This window comes from Triticum aestivum, chromosome 5B (assembly GCF_018294505.1).
Source record: "Triticum aestivum cultivar Chinese Spring chromosome 5B, IWGSC CS RefSeq v2.1, whole genome shotgun sequence".
Lineage (NCBI taxonomy): Eukaryota > Viridiplantae > Streptophyta > Magnoliopsida > Poales > Poaceae > Triticum > Triticum aestivum.
The window spans coordinates 317114874-317123042 of NC_057807.1; the positions used below are offsets into that span (position 1 = coordinate 317114874).

At 42.8% G+C, this 8169-nt stretch overlaps 1 long non-coding RNA gene across 2 annotated transcripts; it reads right to left on the reverse strand.

The window, feature by feature from the left end:
• Positions 1-3861: 3861 nt before the first annotated feature.
• On the reverse strand, positions 3862-7062 carry LOC123116036 (uncharacterized). 2 transcript variants are annotated; one of them, XR_006456904.1, is made up of 4 exons: positions 6705-7062; positions 6481-6616; positions 4761-4874; positions 3862-4137 (listed from the first exon to the last, which is right to left on the reverse strand). It is a non-coding gene; the product is annotated as an uncharacterized lncRNA (long non-coding RNA). The 2 variants fall into 2 exon arrangements; XR_006456903.1 differs by having other exon boundaries at positions 3862-4182.
• Between the last annotated feature and the right edge of the window lie 1107 nt (positions 7063-8169).

Sequence of the window (8169 nt, forward strand, 5' to 3'; positions counted from 1 at the left end):
TTCTAGAGAAGGAGTTTCTCTCGAAAGAAGTGAGTGGGAGGAAAGTAGAGCTTGATGAGGTAATTGTACCTTCTCTCGAACTAGAAAGTAGCTCATCACAGAAAACCGTTCTCGTGATGCCTGCACCAACTAGAGAGGAAGCTAATGATGATGATCATGAAACTTCAGATCAAGTTACTACCAAACCTCGTAGGTCAACTAGAGCATGTTCCGCACCAGAGTGGTACGGTAATCCTATTCTGTAAGTCATGTTTCTAGACCGTGACGAACCTACGAAATATGGAGAAGCGATGATGATCCCAGATTCCGATAAACGGTTTGAGGCCATGAAATCTGAGATAGGATCCATGTATGAGAACAAAGTGTGGACTTTGGTTGACTTGCCTGATGATCAGCGAGCCATAGAGAATAAATGGATCTTCAGAACAAAACTGACGCTGATGGTAATCTTACTGTCTACAAAGCTTGACTTGTCGCAAAAGGTTTTCGACAAGTTCAAGGAGTTGACTACGATGAGACCTTCTCACCCATAGCGATGCTTAAGTATGTCTGTATCATGTTAGCAATTACCGCATTTTATGATTATGAAATCTAGCAAATGGACGTCAAAACTGCATTCCTTAATGGATTTCTTAAAGAAGAGTTGTATATAATGCAACTAGAAGGTTTTGTCGATCCTAAAGGTACTAACAAAGTGTGCAAGCTCCAACAATCCATCTATGGACTCGTGCAAGCATCTCGGAGTTGGAATATACACTTTGATGACGTGATCAAAGCATGTGGTTTTATACAGACTTTCGAAGAAGCCTGTATTTACAAGAAAGTGAGTGGGAGCTCTGTAGCATTTCTAATATTGTATGTGGATGACATATTCTTGATTTGAAACGATGTAGAATTTCTGGATGGCATAAAAGGATACTCGAATAAAAGTTTTTCAATGGAATAGCTCGGTGAAGCTGCTTATATAGTGGGCATCAAGATCTATAGAGATAGATCAAGACGCTTGATAGAACTTTCACAAAGCACATACCTTGATAAAGTCTTGAAGAAGTACAAAATGGATCAATCAAAGAAAAGGTTCTTGCCTGGGTTACAAGGTGTGAAGTTGAGTCAGACTCAATGCCCTTCCACTGCAGAAGATAGAGAGAAAATGAAAGTCATTCCCTATGTCTCAGCCATAGGTTCTATCATGTGTGATATACTGTGTACCAGACCTGATGTGTGCCTTGCTATAAGTCTGGCAGGGAGTTACCAAAGTAATCCTGGAGTGGATCACTGGACAGTGGTCAAGAACATCCTGAAGTATCTGAAAAGAACTAAGGATATGTTTCTCGTTTATGGAGGTGACAAAGAGCTCATCGTAAATGGTTACGTCGATGCTAGCTTTGACAGTGATCTGGATGACTCTAAGTCACAAACCGGATACGTATTTATATTGAATGGTGGAGCTGTCAGTTGGTGCAGTTCCAAGCAGAGCGTCGTTGTGGGATCTACGTGTGAAGCGGAGTACATAGCTGCTTCAGAAGAAGCAAATGAAGGAGTTTGGATGAAGGAGTTCATATCCGATCTTGCTGTAATACCTAGTGCATCGGGTCTAATGAAAATCTTTTGTGACAATACTGGAGCAATTGCCTTAGTGAAGGAATCCATATTTCATAAAAGAACCAAACACATCAAGAGACGCTTCAACTCCATCCATGATCAAGTCATGGAGGGAGACATAGAGATTTTCAAAATACATACGGATCTAAATGTTGCAGACCCGTTGACTAAGCCTCTTCCACGAGCGACACATGATCAACACCAAGACTCCATGGGTGTTAGAATCATTACAGTGTAATCTAGATTATTGACTCTAGTGCAAGTGGGAGTCTGAAGGAAATATGCCCTAGAGGCAATAATAAAGTTGTTATTTTATATTTCCTTATATCATGATAAATGTTTATTATTCATGCTAGAATTTTACTAACCGAAAACTTGATACATGTTTGGATACATAGACAAAACACAGTGTCCCTAGTAAGCCTCTACTAGACCAGCTCGTTAACCAAAGATGGTTAAGTTTCCTAACCATAGACATGTGTTGTCATTTGATGAACGGGATCACATCATTAGGAGAATGATGTGATGGACAAGACCCATCTGTTAGCTTAGCATATTGATCATTTAGTTTTATTGTTATAGCTTTCTTCATGTCATATACATATTCCTTTGACTATGAGATTATGCAACTCCCGAATACCGGAGGAATACCTTATGTGCTATCAAACGTAACAGCGTAACTGGGTGATTATAAAGATGCTCTACAGGTATCTCCGAAGGTGTTTTTTGGTTGGCATAGATCAAGATTGGGATTTGTCACTCAGACCATCGGAGAGGTATCTCTATGCCCTCTTGGTAATGCACATCATAAGAAGCCTTGCAAGCAAAGGGACTAATGAGTTGGTTGCGGGATGATGTATTATAGAACTAGTAAAGAGACTTGCCGGTAACGAGATTGAACTAGGTATGAAGATACCGACGGTCGAATCTCGGGCAAGTAACATACCGATGACAAAAGGGAATAATGTATGTTTTCATCACGGTTCGACAGATAAAGATCTTCGTAGAATATGTAGGAGCCAATATGAGCATGCAGGTTCCGCTATTGGATATTGACGGAGATGTGTCTCGGTCATGTCTACATAGTTCTCAAACCTGTAGGGTCCGCATGCTTAACGTTTGATGATGATTTTGTATTATATGAGTTATGTGATTTGCTGACTGAATGTTGTTCGAAGTCCCGGATGAGAACATGGACATGACGAGGAGTCTCGAAATGGTTGAGAGGTAAATATTGATATATATAGGACGATAGTATTCGGACACGTGAAGTGTTCCGGAGGGTACCGGGTACATATCAGGTCACCGGAAGGGGTTTCGGGCACCCCCCGGCAAAAGATGATGGCATAATGGGCCAAGAAGGGAAACGCAGAAGCCAACAGGGGCTGCTGCGCCCCCCATATGGGCCGAACCAGAGGAGAAGGAAAGAGGGGAAGAGAGAAGGAAGGGGAGGGATTCGGCCTCCCCCTTCATTCCCTCGTCCTCCTTCCTTCCCCCTCCGGAACTTATGGAAGGGGGGAGGCCGAATTGGGGAGGCGCCCAAGTAGGATTCCTCCTACTTGGGGCGCCCCCTTGCTGCTCCCCTCCCTCTACCACCTATACATACATGGGGATGGAGCACCTAGAACACACAACAACATTTGTTAGCCATGTGTGGCGCCCCCCTCCAGATTACACCCTTAGTCATATTCTCGCAGTGCTTAGGCGAAGCCCTGCGCGGATCACTTCACCATCACCGTCACCACACCGTCATGCTAACGGAACTCATCTACTACCTTGACACTTTGCTGCATCAAGAGTTTGAGGGATGTAATTGAGCTGAACGTGTGCAGAACTCGGAGGTGTCGTATGTTCAGTACTTGATCAGTTGGAACGACAAGAAGTTCGACTACATCAACCGCGTTGACAAACGCTTCTGCTTTCGGTCTACGAGGGTACGTATACACTCTCCCCCTCTTGTTGCTGTGCATCACCTATATAGATCTTGCGTGAGCGTAGGAAATTTTTTGAAATTGCATGCTACGTTTCCCAACAAATGTCCCACTAAATGGTTCTCTAATCAACTACCCATTAGGTTCAAATCAGTCTAAAGCGTCGCCTCGCTTTACAGTTTAACGCATAAGCGGTGAGGCGCCCCCTAGTGCCTCGCTTCACTTTACCGCTTTAAAAACATTGCCTTCGGCCACCAGTGATCTACTTCAAATCTGTTCATGTGGACAAACACATGTATCTAATTCACTAGAGCATCTAGTGAAAACGAACAGCAAGAAGGTAGTATTTAATTCTGTGATAGTAATCCCATAATTGCAGCAGACACAATAATCTTCAACTTCTTGCGTGACAAAATTGATTGACTATTGAATCTACTCATGTTTAAACCCCATTGGAAAGAGAGAGGGAAAATACTAAACCGACCTAGAAGAACCAAACAGAGAAAGGAGATGGGCGACCTTCCATGGTGTTAGGGTCGGAGCAGCCTTCCTCTCTTGGCACGGCATGCCATTGAACCCGCGTGGGAGCGGATTCTCTATGGACCTGTTCCTTCACACAACAAGGTCAGACCGGGTGGGAACTAATTGTCTGCACAGAAGAAAACAGCGAACGGGGGTTCATTTATTCAGAGAAGAGGAATTATCAGCCATAGAAAAATAGTAGTGCGTCCATCATTCAATGCTTTGAAGAATGAAGGATAGGGTCAGCTATATATACTAGCCACTTGTACTAATGACTAAATCATGTGAATCTCATCCTTGACATATGTAAACAAGAGGCGTCATCTATGAAGAGTTGGAGAAGGTGCTTTGATGCATCAAGAAAAATTAGAGCTTGCATATACAACCTGTAGGAGAGGGGTTCCAGCGGACCTCACCAAACTAGAATTATAAAAACTACTAGTCAGGCTAAAGCAGAGCATAGCATTGACAACTTGGGTAAACCAAATGACACAAGACTTGAGGCATGCACATCTATTTGAAAATAACATTACAATGCACTGACATGAGCAATCAATTATGCAATCCCTAATCGCAGTGGCAACAAGCTCCAACATGTGGGCCATGTTGATGACAAAATTGATTGATGAGAAGAAAAAAACTGAATCAGCCTAGAACCAAACTAAACAGAGAGAGAGAGAGAGAGAGAGGAGATTGGCGACCTACCATTGTGTGAGGGTCAGAGCAGCCATGCAGAACTACACTGCCGCCTTTCCTCTACCGGCATGCCCCACTTTTTCTTCCAGGTTCTAGCACATGATCATACCCACCGCAACAACTCTGTATCAAACACAAGCATCATAATTTTTAGTACGTAGTAATTCAAAATGTTGACCCAATATAACATGAACCAATGTCAAATATTCAATTGCATAAATAAAAATGAAACATTGAACTAAACAGAGGAAAGCAATATTGTTTCAAGCATAAAAAATTCTAGTACTGGAATGCTTTCCTTTGTCTAGTATGCAACTAGTATCATGTGGTTTTAGGAAAATCAAAACCGAAGTACATATAATAGCCACTAAAAATTGTAACAAACATCAAAACTGTAACACAAGGATCAGGTAATTTGGATGCACAACAAGAAAATAATAGAAAGTAGGCAGGCTAGAGCAGAGCATGGACAACTTGGTTAAACAATTTAAACACAAAACTTGTAGGCATATTAATTGGCGATATTTGACAAACGCATGAATCCAATTCACATGACCATCCAGTGAAAGCAAGCAACAAATAATAAGCATAACAAGGCACATAAAGTCTTGGGAAATCCTGCAATAGTAATCCTTTGCTGCTATCATTCACTAGCAAAGCTAATCCTTGTGTCTAGATTATGTGTGAGATGATATGATGCAACAACAAGTGGGGCCCAACAAGGAAGTAGCTAAAAGGTTGTACATACAAAAAAATGTTGAGTCCTCCTTGTCATCATGGAACTAATTCATCCATCCATCTCTGTTTCTTTCAGCAACAAGTTGCACTACTCTTCAGTCACAACTTTCTTTCTTTTATAAATAAATATCAAGTGTGTGATCAGTGGGGTGTCCACATCCTTGGTGTGGAGGTGACCGTTTTATTTTGGGAGGATAGGACTCTCCTTGTAGAGAAATATTATGTATATATGTTATGCAAGACAAGACCGATTGGTCCTTCCACCACCAGTGATCTAGTTCAAACTTGCTCGTCTGGACAAACACATGTATCTAACTCACATACATGAGCATCCAGTGGAAGCAAACAGTAAGCAGGTCGCATCTAATCTAATTTTGCAATAGTACTCCCTACTAACCGCGGCCCATGACCAATAGTAATTCTTCAGTAGTAACTTGTTGTTGGACAAAATTGATTTATCTCTAAATCTGCTCATGTTTAAATACCATCAGGGAGAGAGAGAGAGAGAGAGAGAGAGAGAGAAAACAAATTGAATCGCCCTAGAACTAGAACCGAACAGAGAGAGAGATGGTAGTAAACTGACTGACACAATGCGTTAAGGCATCAATCAAGCACCCAGGATGGACGTCACCCAGCCATGGCGGTTTGGTTTCGCAACCAAACCAAGCAGAATATACATATATGCACTAGTAGGCTAGAGCATTGCATCAAAAAGTGATGCAATGCGTGAGTGCATTCAAGGGCAATCTATCTAACGGTAGAAGAGTTGGAAAAAACATGATGTATACATGCAATGGACACACAGACCCAGTTTGCTCCAGTTTCAGTCATACAAAACTAAACCAAAACGTGACACGGAATTCGCTCCCTCTTCTAGTCATGGCATCCAGAATTTACAAACCGAAGCACTAAAACATACTGTATATACAAACTGCAGGTAGGTGATATTCAGAACTGGGGATAAATTGGATGGGGAAGAGGGTAAGCTCACTCATCACATTGGCGCTGGGGGAGAGGTGGAGAGGGATGGATGTTAACGTGCTCCTCCTCCTCCTCTCCTCTCCGCCATGTTGTCACTACCCATGGAGAGACGCGTGGGAGGGGTTCTCCATGGCCCGGCCCCCTTCCTTCCTTCCACATAAGCAGATTATCAGACCAAGATGAGAACTTGATGAAGAAAACTAGAGGAAGAAGAAGAGGATGGGATGCACTCACGCAACAGATGCTCCTCCTGGAGGGGATCCTCCTACGGGTGGAGCCGTGGGGCTAGCTAGTTAGGGTTGAGGTCGGACACGGTGGCTAAGGAGTGGGTGGAAGAGGGGCGGTGCTTTGTAGTGGAGAAGGATGGAGCTCGGTCCTCTGCTGCTCACGGTAGCCCGAGCACCGTGGCTCCTCCACAGCGGCCGGGGAGAAGAGAGACGAGGCACGACATCTGGGAGAGGAAGAACGCAGGCGTAGGAGTCACTGTTGCCGCCGCCGGATTAGGGATTGGGGTTTGGCAAAGGTGTAGGGGTTGGGTGAGGCGACATGGGGATTCGAAAGGGATTCTCCTTCGTTGGTTTGGGGCTTGGTTGGTTTTCCACCATACGAGGAGGCATAGATTGCTCGTTCCTCATTGGTCGACTGCCTAGTCACACGGGTGTTGGGGAACGTTGCATGGAAAACAAAAAAAATCTATGCACACGCAAGATCAATCCATGGAGATGTATAGCTACAAGAGGAGGAGACATTCATGTCTAATACGCAACTTTATTCTTGTAGACTCGTGTTGGGCCTCCAAGCGCAGAGTTTTGTAGGACAGTAGCAATTTTCCCTCAAGTGGACGACCTAAGGTTTATCAATCCGTGGGAGGCGTACGATGAAGATGGTCTCTCTCAAACAACCCTGCAACCAAATAATAAAAAGTCTCTTGTGTCCCCAACACACCAAATACAATGGTAATTTGTGTAGGTGCAATAGTTCGGGAAAGAGATGGTGATACAAGTGTAGTAATGATAGTAGATATTGGATCATATAACAAAAGTCTCTTTGTGATAGTGACAATAAAAAAAAGCAAGGTAGCAAGTAACAAAAGTGAGCACAAACGGTATTGCAATGCTTGAAAATGAGGCCTAGGGTCCGTACTTTCGCTAGTGCAATCTCTCAACAATGCTAATATAATTGGATCATATAACCATCCCTCAACGTGCGATGAATTACTCCAAAGTTCCTATCTAGCGGAGAATATAAGAAGAAATTATTTGTAGGGTATGAAACTACCTCAAAGTTATTCTTTCCGATCAATCTATCGTACTAAAATAACACCAAGCTATTCTTTCCGATCGATCTAACCAAGAGTTCGTACTAAATTAACACCATATGATGCACATCAACCAACTCTAATGTCACCTAAATACTCCAATGTCACCGCGAGTATCCGTGAGTTGATTATACGATATGCATCAAACAATTTCAGATTCATAATATTCAATCCAACACAAAGAACCTCAAAGAGTGCCCCAACATTTCTACCAGAGAAACAAAGACAAGAACGTGCATCAACCCCTATGCATAGATTACCCCAATGTCACATCGGGAATCCACGAGTTGAGTGTCAAAACACATATCAAGTGAATCAATATGATACCCCATTGTCACCACAGGTATTCATAACAAGACATACATCAAGTGTTCGCCAATC